Source organism: Equus asinus, chromosome 5 (assembly GCF_041296235.1).
Source record: "Equus asinus isolate D_3611 breed Donkey chromosome 5, EquAss-T2T_v2, whole genome shotgun sequence".
Taxonomy (NCBI): Eukaryota; Metazoa; Chordata; class Mammalia; order Perissodactyla; family Equidae; genus Equus; species Equus asinus.
Genome location: NC_091794.1, coordinates 39,911,936 through 39,929,977, shown reverse-complemented (window position 1 = coordinate 39,929,977; position 18,042 = coordinate 39,911,936). Strand labels below are relative to the sequence as shown.

The 18,042-nt window shown below is 37.5% G+C and overlaps 1 long non-coding RNA gene across 2 annotated transcripts in view; it reads left to right on the top strand.

Moving 5' to 3' along the window:
- LOC106829323 (uncharacterized) overlaps nucleotides 1–18,042 on the top strand; it is a 561,255-nt gene that overhangs the window by 470,398 nt on the left and 72,815 nt on the right. For both annotated transcript variants that reach the window (XR_011503271.1, XR_011503272.1), the window contains exon 6: nucleotides 17,673–17,890. This is a non-coding gene — a long non-coding RNA (uncharacterized lncRNA). The remainder of the gene's footprint in view (nucleotides 1–17,672; nucleotides 17,891–18,042) is intronic.

The window sequence follows — 18,042 nt, the reverse complement described above, 5'->3', positions numbered from 1 at the left end:
CCCTCCCCCAGCCCCTAGTGATCTCTATTCTACTTTCTGTTTCTAGGAATTTGCCTATTCTAGATATATTATGTAAGTAGAATCATGTGGTATTTGTCCTTTTGTGTCTAGTTTATTTCACTTAGCATAATGTTTTCAAGGTTCGTCCATGTTGTAGCATGTATCAGAACATTATTCCTTTTTATGGCTGTATAATATTCTATTGTATATATATGTTTATATATGTATTACATTTATATATATATGTATCATATTTTGTTTATCCATTCATATGTTGATGGACTATTGGATTGTTTCAACCTTTTGGCTATTGCGAATAATTCTGCAGCGCATCTGCTTGAATCCTTGTTTTCAATTCTTTGGGGAATATACCTAGATACTTATGAGTTGAATTGCTGGGTCATATGGTAATTCTATGTTTAGCTTTTTGAGGACCCTCCAAACTGGTTTGCACATCCGGTACACCATTTTATATTCTCACCAGCAATGTATGAAGGTTCAAATTTCTCCATATCCTCACCAAAACTTATTTTCTGTTTTGTTTTTGTTATTATGGCCATCCTAGTAAGTGTAAAGTGCTATTTCCTTGTGGTTTTCATTTTCACTTCCCTAATGATGGCTAATGATGTTGGGCATCTTTTCATGTGCTTATTGGTCATTTGTATATCTTCTTTGGAGAAGTTTCTGTTTAAGTCCTTTGCCTATTTTTTTTTTTTTTGAGGAAGATTAGCCCTGAGCTAACTGCCACCAATCCTCCTCTTTTTGCTGAGGAACATTGGCCCTGAGCTAACATCCATGCCCATCTTCCTCTACTTTATATGTGGGACGTCTGCCACAGCATGGCGTGCCAAGTGGTGCCAGTCTGCACCTGGAATCTGAACCAGCGAACCTCGGTCCGCCAAAGCGGAACATGCACACTTAACCACTGTGCCACCAGGCTGGCCCCTCTTTTGCCTATTTTTTAATTGGGTTGTTTCTCTCTCTTTCTCTCTCTCTCTCTCTTTGTGAAGAAGATTGTCCCTGAGCTGACATCTGTGCCAATCTTCCTCTATTTTGTATGTGGGATGCCACCACAGCATGGCTTCATAAGCAGTGCATAGGTCCATGCCCAGGCTGCTGAAGTGGAGTGCACAAACCTAACTACTGTACTGCCAGGCCAGCCCCGGGTTGTTTCTTTTTTTATTGTTAAGTTGTAGGAGTTCTTTATATATTCTGGATATTAAATCCTTATCAACATGTGATTTACAAATATTATCTCCCATTGTCTAGGTGGTTTTGTCACTTTCTTTTTTTGTACGTGAGGAAGATTGGCTCTGATCTAACATCTGTTGCCAATCTTCCTCTTCTTGCTTGAAGAAAATTGTCACTGAGCTAACATTTGTGCCAGTCTTCCTCTATTTTATGTGGGATGCTGCCACAGCATGATTTGATGAGCGGCACTAGGTCTGCTCCCAGGATCTGAACCAGTGAACCCTGAGCCACCAAAGTGGAGCGTGTGAACTTAATCACTACACCACTGGGCCAGCCCCTTTCACTTTGCTAATAATGTCCTTTGATTCACAAAAGTTTTTGAATTTGATTAAGTCAAATTTATCTATTTTTTCCTCTGTTGCTCATGTGTTTTGTGTCATATTTAAAAATCCATTGCTACATCCAAGGTCATAAAGATTTATTCCTATGTTTTCTTCTAATAATTTTTTGGTTTTAGTTTTTATATTTAGGGCATTGATCCATTTTGAGTTGATTTTTGTATATGGAATGAAGCAGGAGTCCAGCTTCATTCTTTTGCATGTGGAAATCTAGTTGGCCCAGCACCATCTGTTGAAGAGACTATTCTTGCTCCATTTAATGGACTTGGCACCCTTGTCAAAAATCAATTGGCCATAGATGTTTGGATTTCTTTTTGGACTCTCAGTTCTATTCTCTTGGCCTATATCTCTGTCATTATGCCAGTACCACACTGTTTTGATTACTGGCTTTATAGTAAATTTTGCAATCAGCAAGTGTGAGTCCTTCAACTTTGTTCTTCTTTTTCAAGATTGTTTTGGCTACTCTGAGTCCCTAGCAAATCCATATGAGTTTGAGGATTGACTTTCTCATTTCTTCAAAAAAAAAAGGTAGTCAGAATTTTTATAGGAATTGCATTGAATCTGTAAACAGCTTTGAATAGTATCAACATTTTAAAAACTTTGAGTCTTTCTATCCATGAACATAGGGTGTCTTTTCATTTATTTAGATCTTCAGTTTCTTTCAGCAATGTTTTGTAGTTTTCAGTGTACAAGTCTTTCATCACCTTGGTTAAATTTTCTCCTAGGTCTTTTATTCTTTTAGAAACTGTTGTTAATGGTATAGCCTTCTTAATTTCCTTTCGGATCGTTCATTTCTGTTGTATAAAAACACGACTGATTTTTTTGAGTTGATCTTGTATTCTGCAACTTTGCCAAATTTGTTTATTAGTCCTAGTAGTTTTCTTGACTGTTCTTTGGGATTTTCTATACATGGGATCATGTCATCTGTGAATAAAGATAATTTTACCTCTTTCTGTCCCATTTGGATGTCTTGAATTTCTTTTTTCTTTTCTAACTGCTCTAGCTAGAACTTCAGTACAGTGTTGAATAGCTGAGTAATCTTATCTTGTTTCTGATTTTAGGGGAAAACTTTCAGTCTTTCACCATGGAATATATTAGGCATGGGTTTTTTCATTAATGCCTTTTTTTATGTTGAGGAAGTTCCCTTCTATTCCTAGTTTTCTGAGTTCTTTTAATCCTGAAAGAGTGTTAGATCATAATGTCTTGATCAGAGAATAACTGAGACATAAAATAACTCTTTGCCTGGTCTCAGGGTCTCTTGCAGTACTGAAATTTTTGTGTCATTGCTTATCTAATAGGAATAAAATTAGGCTTTGCCAAAGGAGGGAATCATCCCTGATTCTGGCAAGTATCTGACATACAATCTTTGCTGCTAGCCTGGATAATTTGGCACTTTCTTAGATCATGGTTTATGCTACTTCTGTCTGTGGATCCAGACTATACACCTGCCTTGGCCCTCCATTTGGGACTTCGTCTCTTGATTCACCCAAAACACTTTAGTTTCTAATCCTAGCTCTTCCCACTAGATTGACATTATCTGCAGAACCTCAGTTTCTACGTAATGACTTCTTCCCACCACACCTAAGCTGTGGCCTTTTTCTCAGCCCTCATGATCTACCAAGCCTTACATCAGCCTCCCAGCATCTCTTGTCAAGCTCCTTACCCCTCTCTTCCTCAAGCATTCTGGGAATTCCTGGTGACTTTGTTGTTATGGTCACTTCTTGCCTTGAGAGCCTATCTCTACGGAGTTCTCAGTGTCGCTTGTACATTACCACTTCCTACTCTCTCTTCTGGGCTGATCCAAGGGTGGGCCTCAGCCCTCTCTGATTTCCACTTAAAAAATGCTCACACAAGGCATGTGTGTAGACAAGACTCCACTGAAGATATGAGTGGCTAGTTTGGGTTCTTAATCTAGTAACATCAAATCTCACTATTTTAGGAAAATCTCCTCAGCCATTTTGTGCTGATTGGAGGTCTGGTCTCCCAGTGTGTTTCGTATTCCCCTCTCTCTTTCCCTTCACTGCTCACTTTATTCTGCAGAGCAGCTTAGTTCCTAAGTCTCTTCTAAACTAGGTTCCAGTATCCCATTGCATATCAACAGATTCATTCTCGTGCTAGGTCTCAGCCTTCCTTCTTCCCTCTCTACCAAGAGGAAAAGAATAGTATAGAGATGTTTTGCTCTCCTCATATAAATTAGGTCACCTCCCTTAGAAGATGGAAAAACCTACAGTCAATTTGAGTTTTAAATAACAGAGTTTCTCTGTTTCTCTCTCTCTCATAGACACACACACACACACACACACAAATAATACAGTTCAAATACTATGTGCTGAAAGATAGGCTATCATATATATCGCCCTAATCCCATGATTCCCAGAATGTGTGCAGAGGTGGCCCAGAGTGCCATCGTGAACTCACAGGAGATGCCATGGAATATTTTATGCTTTTGAGGAAAACACAGTGCTTGCAAACTACCAGCTCCAAGTGGTTCATAGTTTCACCATTAGATTGTCTACACTTATTTTGATGATTTCATATCTTTGCAAAGTTGAGTTTTCTGTGGTTGCTTTGATAAAAAGCAAGTACCATACTAAAATCAATGTGGAACAAAAAGTAATGGTGGTGGAATCAATCTGATTTCAAGGATTGAGAAGTTTTACAGCAGCCAACAGGTACACATATCCCAGTAGTAACTAATTTTGGCTACTTAAGATTAGATTAAAAATATTTTCCCTGTCAATTTGTATGTATTATCTTTTTCAAAGGCTACTAAGTTATTAAAACGTAAATACTTATTAAGTACTTTGGACCTTACTACTTAAGTGAAACTATGAAGTATTTCCTTTGGCCTAAGGGCACTGTGAAAAAAAATACCAAGACAGTTTAGGGAATTCTGCCCTACTCTTTTATATAGATGTCAGCTAAAAAAACCCATATTTAACATTATGAAAAGGTAACCAGAGTAACTAATACAAGCATCCAGGGAAATTATTATTATAAAAAACATTCATTAATGAGAACATTATTATAATTAATATTATTGCCTTTTTAATGTAAATACCTGAAAAACTTTAAATCAAGAAAGTCTTCGGAGAAAGTCAAACACTGATTAATAAAACTCTTTAAAGAAAAAAGATATTCTGGTTAGTTAGATATTTCTCATTCACAGAATATTAATAAAAAATCTTTTTCAACTCTTATTCTGAAAACTTAAACAAAAACACATTGGCCATTTTTCTGTCTTGGTAGGTATATAGTTAAATTTCTGTTAGGGATTAAGGAACATAATAAGAGGTTAAGTCACTGGCCTGGGTCTACAACCACAGTGAGTGGCAGAACCAGCCTCTGAAACTAAACGTTCTGGCTCAAGCACTTGAGCGATCAAGGGGTTTCAGTAAGTTTGGGAAATGTCGTATGTCGTATTCCACCTCAGAGAGTCAGTGTCCACAAGCATATTAAAGACTGAGAAATCCTGCAAGAAAGAAATTTTTTAGATTTGGTTTAACTCTGCATTTCCAAATTCATTGGTCCTCAAATCCTCTTAGACCTAACAGTTAGGCTGCCCTGTTTAGCAGTGTGAGCCTGGGAGTCAGACTGCGTGGTTCCAATCCCTGCTCCACTGCTCAGCTATGTCACTTCACCTCCTAATCCTCACTTTCATCGTCCATAAAATGGAAATAATTCCAATACTACTTCAAAGACTTGTGCATATTGGATGACAAAATGTGCGTAAAGCATATACTAAATACTCAACAAGTTTAGCTAAAATTGTTGTCCACATTCCTTAAAATTAGTGTTTGCAGGACATAATTTGAAAATGCCATCATAAGTATTCAGATAAAAGCATAAAAATTCATACACAAGTAATTGCTGAAGGTCCACTGAGAATACAAAATTTATTGTAAGGCTTTCAGGTAGCGCATGTTTGTGAGACGGAAGATTATTTTTAATCATGGCACAAAGTTTGGAGTTTTCTTTCAGGGATGAAGAACTACGTAGTGTTGTGGCCATTGCTAAGACCTGCTGATGTCTTGCTAGATGTTGGCAGGCACACAGATGGTCCACAGAAGGATAAAGGGAGAGCTGGTGCTCAGAGGGAGATAAAGACAGGGCAGAGGGGAAGGGAGCACTGACCAGAGCTGCTTCTCTCACCCCAACCAGCGGAAAAGGAACATCTATCTTTCCATTAATTTAACCATTTTTCTCAATTCACAAAGAGAAAGGATGCTCTTCTTAGTTGTTACTGTTCCCCAAAAAAGATAAATAATGTTCTCTTTCTTTGAAACAGAAAGTGAAGAATTGTGTAGAGAAAATACCAGTTGGTTTTCTTCTAAAATGTAGAGTTAGATGAAATCATAAAAGAAGAGAATACAGAGTAAATACAGCAGACTCCATTTAGGTTGGTGAATTAGAAAATTTCTAAGGAGACGTTAGACCACCAGTATTGCTATTGTCCATATATTTGTATAGCAGTTACTTTTCTGTAAAGTATTTTACATGCTATTGAAGAACTTTTACCTAAACAGCACTTCGATGTTTTCAGTAACAATTTCATCACATTTGCACAACAGAAAAATGGAAGATTTTATTAATATTAATGTACAGTTGGGAAATGAATACTTACAGTTGACTCTAATGACAGAATAGACATTGTTTTGGTCAAAAAAGGAATGAAATATTATGTTTTCTACAGTGTACCTTGGCCACATGCTTTTCTATGATTAAGCTATCTCTTCAATGCATTAGTCACACAATTTATACCTGGACAGGGTTGTATGGCTCATCAAGAAATCTTTATGCAACACAGCAGTACATAAGTAGGCTACCTGATATATTATTCCTTGTTGTAAAAATGTTTCTATCTCCTGAATGTGATGATGAGCATTTGATTCATTTGTTCATGACTCTCTGAGGATAATTTATCAAAGTCAATGATACTTAGAGATCTGAGAGCAATTAGTGTTGCTTCAGGTAAAGTTAACATGGCAGCCCCATTGAAGGTCTCCAGGGAAAACATTGCTTTCTGTATGGCTAAGATCACTTATTTTGTGCCTCAAACTCTAACAAGACAACCTCAAGAGTTCCTTGTATTTTTGTGGGGAAATTGGAGAAAGAATATGGAGTCCACAAAAAAATATCCCCCCCAGTTCAAATGTTACATTTACATAAAATTAGCTAGCAGAGCCCAGATAAGCCATGGAAGCTTGATCTTTTGCTTTTCCTTTTCTCTTGAAGCATGAAATAGCAGTTTAATGTTTTATTTTGACGTTACAGAAATTTAAGTTAAAAGTACTATTTGTCGTACAAATTAAAATATGTGATTTAAACTATGGCATGTTTCTAAATTCATCAAAATCATCACATATTATGCCATCCTCTGATAATTCTCACCTTTGATCAGAAGAAGCTCAAAACTTTGCTCTTGCAAAGAGCCTGCTGAAAAGAAGCCAGCTCTTTCAGCAGATTCTGTCTGGTGCCCAGCTCCACTGAGGTGAGGGAGGGGATAAGCAGGCAGTGGGTGAAGAGGCCTCTCCTGGTAGGAGGGGCTGGGAAGTACAAAGTGGCACCAGTGCCAGGTACAACCTCACTTAAGCAGAAATTGGAATTTGATGAGATTACAAGATGAGGAGACACTGCTCATGTTGATTTTTCCTTCCTGGGAAGTTGGTGCTATGTACAAACTCTCATGGAAGTATATTGATACCTATTCAGTTTTCATTAGAAAAAATATGTGTGCTTATTGCATTCTTTTGACTAGTAGGAAATTTTTCAGCATGCAGTTTGCCAGGGCTGAGGAGATATGAACAATTTCTTTCACTCTCCCAAAAAGATCAGTATATTTTGTTTCTTTTTCTCCTTTTATCATCTTTTATTTCTTCCTTTTCTTTCTTTCTTTTTTTGGAGGTTGGGGCTTGTTTCTTTCAAATTGCTCATGCTTTAAAAAGTCTCAAGGTATTTTGGGGTTAAGAAAAGTTGGCTCCATACAGAAATCAAAATATATCATTCTTAATTTCCAAAGCAACTGCATTTATCTATAGGCAAATACATAGAAGTCAGGTTTCTTTCACACTTAAAAAAAAAAAAAGATAAAAGCATTCGAATAGCATAAAGGGCTCCTGTGGCACTGTGTTGTTACAGCACAGTAAAACAGAACTCTTCAGAGTCTTAATTTACTCAAGCAGCCCCTGTAAAAATTCATGCCAGAGAGTGAGAAAGAAGGTTGGCAGCCAGAGAATTAGATGCCAAATGGTTCCTCACTGGCAGTGGCATCTGGATGGGAGGTTGGCCTGTCTCCGGGACTCTTGGCCAACAGCACTGTTGTCTCTACAGACGGCTGTGTATCTGTTCAAGAGTCCAACAACTGTGTGTGTGTATTTTGGTAAGCTATTATTTCTGGGCCAAAGATTTCCACGGCATTTTTGCATCTGTTGCCACCACTTCTATATTTGGCTCCCCCCATTCCCACCCGCTGCTACATTTTAGTTTTCTGATCAAAAACATTGCATGTAAGTGGAAATGCTTTAAGAGAAAAAATTATGCTTCTTAAGATTTTTCTTAAATCCAACAAAACATATATAGGTATAGCGTTCACATTACTCTAGCTAGACTGTCTTCCCTTCTACAAGCCATGAATAATGTGAAAGTTCCCATCTCAATGCAAAAATTTCCTTGATCCTTGCAGGAGTTAGATAAAACCTAATTACGGAGCTATCAGAAGTTACTTTAATCATGAGAAATATAATGGAACATGAAGAAATTCAAAGTCAAGTTACTCTTTCAATGTTTCCCAGAGAAACAAAATTATTTTATAATTTTATAAATGTAGTTAGTGCTACATGACACCAGGGGTTGCCACACATCCAATCAACTAGCTTGTCAAAGTCCTACCTTATTGTGCGGGGCTACAACTTCTCAACCTTTTAAGATCCTGCTACGCAAAGTTATTTGCTTCAAGGGCACTCCCACGCTAATGTAATTCAACCAAAATCTATTAGATGGCCCCTTTCTTCAAAATTCTGGGGATACAAAGTCGAATAAAATGTCTACCCCAAAAAGTTTATAACCTTTTTTTTTTACTTTTTGATGAAGAAAATTGAAACAGATTTTTAAACGAGTAACAAGAACACCAGGCAGGAAAAAGAAATAAAAGCTAAATGGAGGTCCAAAGTACCATACAGCATATTTCAGGAATGCGCCAATAAAGAAGTGAACCCCATTTTTATGAATACCTTACAGAAGCACTTCAGTCAAGCTTAGTGTTTTAAAACTGGAAGCGCCCATGGGAATTATGTAATCCAAAATCCTTCTTCTATGTGTTTAATGAGGAAACTGATGGCCAAAGAGAAGAAGTGATTCAGTCATGGTCACACTGTAATTAGTACAAGGACACAGATCCAGTTCTCTCTCAATACTCCTCCTCTTGACTTTAACATTAAGACATTTAAAATTGGCAGGGAAATCCTTTAAAAGACCATGGCATAATTTCATAAGATAATGACCAGTGACCCAAGACTAGGGAATTACTATGTGATATAAATGAGAGGTGGGATGAAGCTTGCAGCAATTACAAGCAATTCTCTTTGGCTGGAGTGGCTAGGGCAGGACTCCCAGAAAGATCGTTCAAAATCAACCTATAGATTAAGCAAATGGCATCTGCCACAACTTTTCTCTCTCCCTATGGGTTGTAGACATCTCTGTGGAGAAAGAGGCATGTCCAGAAGCTTATAGATGACCACAGTGTCACCTTCATCCTCTTGGTGACCATAGAGTCATTAAAAATGGTCCCCATTCAGATCCACCACTTAAATGTCACCATCAGCAATTTGTGACGCACTGGAAAAGAATGAGGGCTCTATGGTCTGAAGCAGGGTGTTACAAGTATTCAAACAGTTATATTAAGTTGAAATTATTGTATATATTAATTATAGTGTTGTCTGTGTTGGGCACTATAGAGAACAGACCCTCTCCAGCCTGGTAGTGAGCAAAGTAAGATTGTTTTCTGAATTAAACTAGGTAATCAACACATGATGGATTGGAGCCATGTGGAACTTGATAATCAACACACAAGATCAATTAAAAGAGGCTGAAAGATCCCCAAACCTCAAGGACTCTTCCATACCCTAAAATAATGAGCAGATGTGAAGGAGGAATATGTCAATTCGAAGGGAAGCTGGTCAATCACAAAAACACAGAAAAAAGAAATAATCAAAGAGGTGTGTATGGGCAGTGTCCATCCCATAACCATTTTAAATAAGGGTGCCTTGGTCCAAAGACCCACTTGTATCAATCATGCCTTTTTATTTTCTGGACTTTCTGGTGTTTTCACATCTGGGGCCTTGCTGACGCTGAAGAGACTGCCCCTGCCAGGGCTAGCTAATTTCTAGAGAGAAAACAACTTAAAGCGACTCACTTTCAAATACAGACCAACTGATCAAAGCCCATACTCCCAGCTCCCTCGTTTATGTAGCTTTCACACTCTGGACCACTATCCACTTCCCCTAATCACCCCAGTGCCAGGTATCAGGCAACCAGCAACAGGCCCTAAACCCCAGAGCCTGCTGAAATGATTCAAACTAGCCAATCTTAAGCCTGCTTATTCTGCCTCTCCCATTCCTTCCCTTGAAAACCACAATAAAGGTTCTTGCCCGTGTTTTTCCCTCACTCCCTCTGCCTCCCAATCAACCCTGGTGCTCCCTGTGTGGCCCCCCTGCATTGTATGCTGTGCCTTCTGTTTCCAGAGATCTGAGAATATAAAAATTTTCTCTTTCATGACAGTCATTTCCATGTCTGTGTGTCTTGCCATACCTGATTAAAACAAATCCTAGATACATTTTGAAACTACCACCCTGGTGCTAGTGGCAGCAAGCTAGCAAATCTCTATTAACCTGAAGTCTTTGAACAATCTAAATACACAACTGTCTCCTACTGTTTCCTGTGCATTCTTATCCGTTTCTCTAATTCAGCATCTCAGGTGGCATGTCTATGGGAACAGAAGACTCTGGATCAATCTCTATCATATTTCTCAGTAACCATTTAATAAATGAGATTTCTAGGTTTCTACATTGATCTTGTGAGCTTAGTTAATATGAGCCCATTCCTGAAAGAGTTGTCCTTTATCAGACTGCTATCAGTCTTGTGAGCCCATATGGTGAGGATCGTGCTCTAGAGCCTTACTTCTCAAACTGTGGTCCTGAAACCAGCAGCATCAGCATCACCAGGTAGCCTGTTAGAAGGGCAGTATCAAATTCTCATGCCCCACTCTAGACCTACAGAATCAGATCTGTATTTTAACAAGATCCCAAATTTGTATGCAAATTAAAATTTGAGAAATGCTACTCTAGAGGAGAGACAAGCAAACTTTTTCAGGACAGGACTAAATAGTAAATATTTTAGGTTATGTTGGATAAGGTCTTTGTTGCAAGTACTAAACTCTGCCATTTTAGCCTGAAAGTAGCCATAGGCAATATGGAAACAAACAAGCACAGCTATGTTCCAAAAGAACTTTAAATATGGACAGTAAAATTTGAATTTCATATAATTTTCACATCACAAAACATTTTGAAAGTTTTTTTCAACCACTTAGAAATGTAAAAACCTTCACTTGTAAAAAATCTTAGCTTGCAAGGCCTTACAAAAATAAGTGGCAGTGAAATCTATACAGAAATTGATATTTAATAATGTACACCTGAAATTACACAATGTTATAAGCCAAAATGACCTCAAAAAATAATTAAATAAAAATAAGTGGCAGGCCAGATTATCCTACTGGCCATAGTTTGCCTGCCTTTGTTCTAGACCATGGGAAATTCAATAAGATCAAGTTAATGAAGTGAGGCATTCCAGTTGACCCACCCCAAAATCCCACGTGCCAAGTGAAACTTTTCCTCTTTAAATATCCAGAGATGGGTTACATTTTTGTTTTGAGCAAACTTGATGAAATATAATTCAGTTTTTTTAATAATTAAAAGTTTAAATTAAGACTTTATGGGACCACAGGAATTCTAGAACATAGATATAGAAGTAAACAGAGAGTAGCTACCTCCCTGATGGAAGCGTACCATAATCCGGAATATCAGTGCTTTAGTCAAACAGGGAATTTCCAGCTGATTTCTTGTGGTTGCCTAGGTTGTCCGCCCATGAGAAGCAGTGAGGAAGTGATAGACCAAAGAACCCTCCTACAACAAGAACGGTCACATGCACTCACATGCAACGAGAAGGATCAAAGCTCATATAGCAAAGTGCAGACGGAAGCAGGTGTAGAGGATGTTACCTGCTTTTTAACCCATGTTTATATGTACCAAATGGCAGGAATATTCTCGTCTCTTGATTTTCTGTCATGATTTGTGCAGCAGGAAACCCACTAGGAAGCGGGCCACAATCACCAGTCAGCCCTGCCACCATCTAGCTCATCTGTCATCACAGAAATGGTCTGGACACCTCCAGTGAGTTTATTTTTCCAAGGAGATAAGGCAATTGACCCTACAATTCAAATTAGTGATATGAAGTGAGTTGGTGAATTCGGCATATTTCTTACTGTTTGAATTATTAGATATTTTTCTCTGATTGAATTAACTAAGAAAAAAGTTTTCAATCATGATTCTTTAAGTAGCAACTTCAGGGAACTCTAAAGGCCCCATATGTGATGTATACATTTCACAATAATAGTTGTATAATCTGAAGGAAGTTTTACTTTTTACATTAAATCTTATTACATAAATTTCTAATTTTATGTATGATCCCCAGTTCTAAAACTTGGATATATGTCAGAATCACCTGGGGAAATTTTTAAACATGCCAATGCCCAATGGGCTCGCCAACAGCAATAGAACCAGAATACCTGGTGATGGGTCCTGACATCTCTGTTTTAGAGGTATTCCAATGTGTGGCAGTTGAGAACCACTGCTTTGGTGATTATCAAACAAGAATGACATACTTTATTATTAGACATTGCTATTTTTTTCTGAAAGTTTTGTAGGACACTTTAAGTTTAAAAATGAATTAGAAACACTATTAAAAGAAAAAAATCATTATGATTCTTCATGAAAACTACTTCCAGAATGTTCTTAGAATCAGTATAGATACAACTGAAGCTGTAAGTCTCTTTTATTTTTTTTCTAGATAAGTTGGCTTTAGATATTGATTAAATATGATGCAACAGGCACGTGTTTCCTAATGTTCTAGAAATATGGCAGTTTTGTCACTTCTCAGCACTGTTTCAAAAACTAGGATTGCACTATACTGCCTCTGTACTTTCATCACTTTCATTCTCTGTTCGATGGTTAATATCAAAATAGATATATACTATGTTATCAAAATGGACTGGCTTTGATGTTATTTTTGTCGTTCCTGCTTGGTTTTTCACTATCTCGATTCCAGCAGAGTATGGGACTGTGCTAAGCATTACTCAGATCTGTCTCTACCGTCACCCTCGGAGTTTCTGAAGACATTCTTATGGAGATTTGGGAGGAACCAGGCTGCCCTCTTCTAGCCTCTGCCCCACCCTATCCATTCCAACTTTTGTGCCTCTGAGAAATATTTGAATAAATCAGAGCAGTGCCGTGGGATATCTACTACCCAGGGACTACTCTTTTCTCAGCTTTCACTCAGGGATAAGTGAGCATAAAATTGGCTGTTTTTGTTTTTTAATTTTTGTTATTATTTTGGATGTGTGGAGGAAAAATCATAATTAGTTGTTTTTAAAACATTTCATCCTGTGAAACAGAAACTGAAGGTAATTTGACTATTCAAATTTCAAACTGTCGTGTTAATAATAATTAAATTGTTAATTATTGAGCACTTTCCATGCTAGGCACTGTGCTAGGATGATTTACATCCATTACCTCATGTAATACTCACAGTCACACCATAACATAGGTTGGAAATGCCCTCATTTTATAGATAAGAAACTGAAAAATCAAACAGATTAAGTAACTTACCTGAACTCAAACAGCTAGTTAGCAGGACCAAAGCTTGAAAGCAGGTCTTTAGGATTCGCAAACCCACAGTCCTAACCATTCTCTACACAATCCAAAACTACCACAGTGAAGTCAAATGGCTTCCTTTACTGTGACCTAAAAAAATGAGACAGACTTGGTTCCTTCCATCATTCCACTGTGCTCTCCTATGCATGAAACTTGATTCCTGGTTAATAATCAGTCAGCTCAAACAGGTTCATCACCTCCTTACCAGTCTGTCTGTAACTGGCCAATTCAGTAGAAGCAAGCGAGCTGGCAGCAGTTTTGAATGGCCGCCTCAGGAAGATGGTCCCTTCAGTTCAGGATTGAGACACAGGCTTAGCAGGAGCCACACTGCCAATGTTTTCAGGGAAAACATCCAACTCTGAGAAGAAAAATCAATTTAAAAAATTATTAAAGTACGCAAACATCACAAACCCTAAATTCGTCTGTGTTTTTTTAGTCTGAACATCCCCTAATAGTTATTGTACATGCATGTAAATGGATATAATGAATATATGCATGTATGCATGATATGTATATGTACACACACACGCGTACAAAGATTACTTGCAGGTGAGCATAAATTAAACAAAGTGTGAATCCTGTTATTTTTCATCTTTTCTTCCACACCTGGTAGATTTAAACCCTTACAGGTCATCTTGTCAAAATACAACTTTCGTTCTGAAATAAGGTAACAGAACAGAAACAAACACAATCTATTATAACTCACTGCCAATGTTGCCAGATAACTACAAAAAAAACAGAGTGTCTCAGACAGAAATATCAATAACTTTAATGCGAGCGATTTGTTAACAGGGAGGCAAACAAGCAAACTTGCTCTCCGCTGACTGTCACTAATATTTATTCGTCCAGTGACTGTTAATCAAACCAAGTTTACAGTCCCGTACAGCACCTGTCACAGGTGCTGATCATTAATCAGCTATTACAGCAGTTTATTCTGCTGCTGACAACTCGCAATTTTCCACTGATTCAGCTAGTTTGTCAGGTGGGAATTATGGCATAGCGCATGTGACAAAACACATCACCCTTTTTTTTTTTTTTTTTTTGCATTTTCAGGCTTCTCTCTCCTGCTTTCTCCCCCTTTTTAGACAAACAATATCTGGGAACTCAGAAGTAATAAGGCGGAATGCATAATTAATTACCCAGCTTGCTCTAATTAGGGATGAATAAGTTGTGTCCCTCTCATCATCACAAATGTGGTGATGGGTAATACCAGTTTATGCTGTATTAACTGCAAATATGCAATCCTTCTGAGAGCACTTTTGTTGATGAATTTGATGAATGTGACAATAATTAGCAGAGACAGATGAGAGCTAAATTACTACTGACAATGTAATGCTATCCTGCTCGAGGGCCTGGGAACGTGGCAGGATAACATGGCAGGGACCTGGGCCTCGTTTCTAATTAATAGTCTTTTTTTTTTTCTTTTCCTTTTTTTTTTTTTTTTTTTTTGCCAGTGGGGGAAAAAAGGAGTAACGGTAATTGTTTTCGTCAAAGGCTGCAGGGAGTTATCAGGGTAATAAAGTTAATTAGCAGAACAAACATCCTTTCACTGCCTTACCAGTCTGAGGAAAAGAGGGTAATTCAAACTGCAGAAAGATATGACTAGATGGGATGATAAGAAAAGAAATTTTACACAAGAGGCAAACGGAGAAGAATGGTTTTCTCCCTTCATTTCCTTGACTTGATGCATGGAAAGAAATTAGACAGCTTCTTCTTTCAGGTTTCAAAGTGGCTCATGTAAAGAACTTTGTTGTTATGATTTTCAGTTTGGGAAATAAAGTTAGCTTAGATCAAATTCCACTGTTTACTTCGTTCTTTTCCAGGTAGTAATAGGTTTGTTCAATTTTATCTTTATTCAAGTGGCATTTTCATCATGTCTCAGGCATAGAAGTTCGAATATCTGCCAAAGAGACCATTTAGCTGCATTTTGTCTTGCAGAAGTCTGTGTCATTCTCTGAATCTTTTGGAAAAAGTTAAAGAAATTAAGTGATTTCCACCAAGTATTATTTGTTTATTCTCCTGGGTAAATTAAAACATTAGAGTGAAATTTAAAAAATGTACATGCTAGGGGCCAGCCTGGTGGTGTAGTGGTCAAGTTCACACACTCTGCTTAGGTGGCCCAGAGTTCACAGGTTCGGATCCCTGGCATGGACCTACACACTGCTCATCAAGCCATGCTGTGGTGGTGTCCCACATACAAAATAGAGGAAGACGGGCACAGATGTTAGCTCAGCAACAATCTTCCTCAAGCAAAAAGAGGAAGATTGGCAACAGATGTTAGCTCAGGGCCAATCTTCCTCATCAAAAATTAAAAAATGATTGTATGTGCTATTTTATTCTATTTTTGTAGCCTCAAAAAATCATCTTTCTTAAAATGTGGCAGCATTGATTTTCATTTCCATTGCAACTTTTAATATATGTAAGTAACCAAACAAAAAAGTGAACAGTTTAATGAATCTCAGTTTTACATTATGGTTTTATTCAATTCAGTGACTTTGTTTGACATAAGTAGATACAACATAAAGGGAAAACATCCACCAAACATTCTGAAGCTTTTGCAAGTTCATTTTCTCCCTTTAAATATCATGTGTTTGGCCTCCTTTAAACATCAAACACTTGAAACAATTGTTTAATATTAAGTAAAGAACACGAGGATGGAACCTGATGCCTTCTGAAATAATAGCCATCAGAAAGTGTCTATGGATTTTTATTCCTTTTAGGTACATTTCAAAAAATTTTCATTTTATGCTTTTTAAAAGTCATTAGATATCTCATAAGTTTTACATATTTGTCATGCATGTAAGTGTGCACACATTTGTTTGTTGTCAGAGCTAAATAAAATAGCCTCCCACGATGACTCTGTGTTTGATTCTAAGTTAAGAGCATAAACAGTAACTGGTGAGCTTGCTTCTGTGTCTGGCAGCATGGCACTAGGGTGATTTCTGGCATAGAATCCTATATGGGTAGACTTCCGCCAAACATGGGGGAAATATCTACCCGTCTGGCCTTAACTCCTAATATCTGCATTATTAAAGTGCTATGCTTGTCCCCAAAGACAAAGGCAGTGTGAGAGTAGAGAACATGATATTGAACTAAGAATCAGAAAACCTGAGTTCTTTTCTGGCTCTGTTACTAACACCCATATGATAGTGAGCATTTCTCTGTCTGCCTCTGATTCTCAATTTGCTCGTCTATGAAATTGAGTACCTTCCCCTCTAACCTTATAATGTTGCTGTTGACACAAAAGGAATCATTTTAGTACTTTGGAAACCATGAGATGTTCTGTAAGTATACTGTTAATATTATTAGAGTATAGAAAAAATCATGAGAAATAATCTTGAAAAAGTCCATTTCCTTTTAATTGCCCTCCCATGTATGGCTAGTCAGAAACCAGAGCTAAAAGACTTGACAGGAAGTTTTTATGCTATGAGGGACTGAAATCTATCCTTACTTTGTGATTTTGCTGCTAAATTTATCAGGGAAACTATCATTGTAAAGATAACCCCAAACTCCTTTGGTCAAAGCTACCTACCTTTTCAAGATTTTCTTAATCTCTTGTTAGAAGAGCATATTAAGGTCAAGACTAGAAGAAAACTAGACTAATCATGAATCAATATAACAAGATCCGTTAGGCTTGTCAAGCGAACTTCCATTTGAAAACATCCAAGTTTCTCACAGACCAGCAGGCAGACACACACACACACACACACACACACACATGCACACCCCAAATTTAGGTTGCTATGCTTTGCCTTGTATCTTTAGGAGTATTTTAAAGTCTTTACCATATAATCAAACTTTATCTTTATGTAGGAAAACTCTAGAAGTAAAAGAAGCGTTGGGTACTACTTTCAAGAATTTGTAACTGTTCCTATTTAACTACCATGTGAGGTAATTTAAAATAAATCACTTACAGAGACAGAGAGAGAAAGATTGAGAAACTCTGAAAGAAGTAACACAAAAATCCAAATGCAAAATTGTTTTTTTCTACAAATGAGTTGGAATTTTTATTGTGAGAGAAGAAGTAACAGGGAGCATATTTGTTTGTTTCCTCTGGGACCTATGCTGAATTTATTGAATATTCTGGTCTTTTCCCCTCTAGCCACCACCTCCTTCATTGGACCACAAGGAAGGCCGTTTTGGAAAAGTAATGGAATCCAGTCAACTTAACATTGTTGATCTCCAAGGACCGTTGAAAATTATAAAACTTTCTGTGGAACTCTGACATGCCAGAAGCTGCTAGAAAAAGCAGTTTGATATTCAGAACCTCATCAAGAGCTTCTCCTCATCTTTGGATAGAGACCAAAATGATACTTTCAAGTAAGTAGGAATTTCCAATATTAGCGTATTGGGTGGAAAAACACCTTAGTGGAAAAAATTTACTGGAGTTAAAGATTCATTAATCAGATACTCCAGGCACTGGCTGCATGTACTGTTGGTATTATTTTGAATATTCAGGAAATTTAATTCTT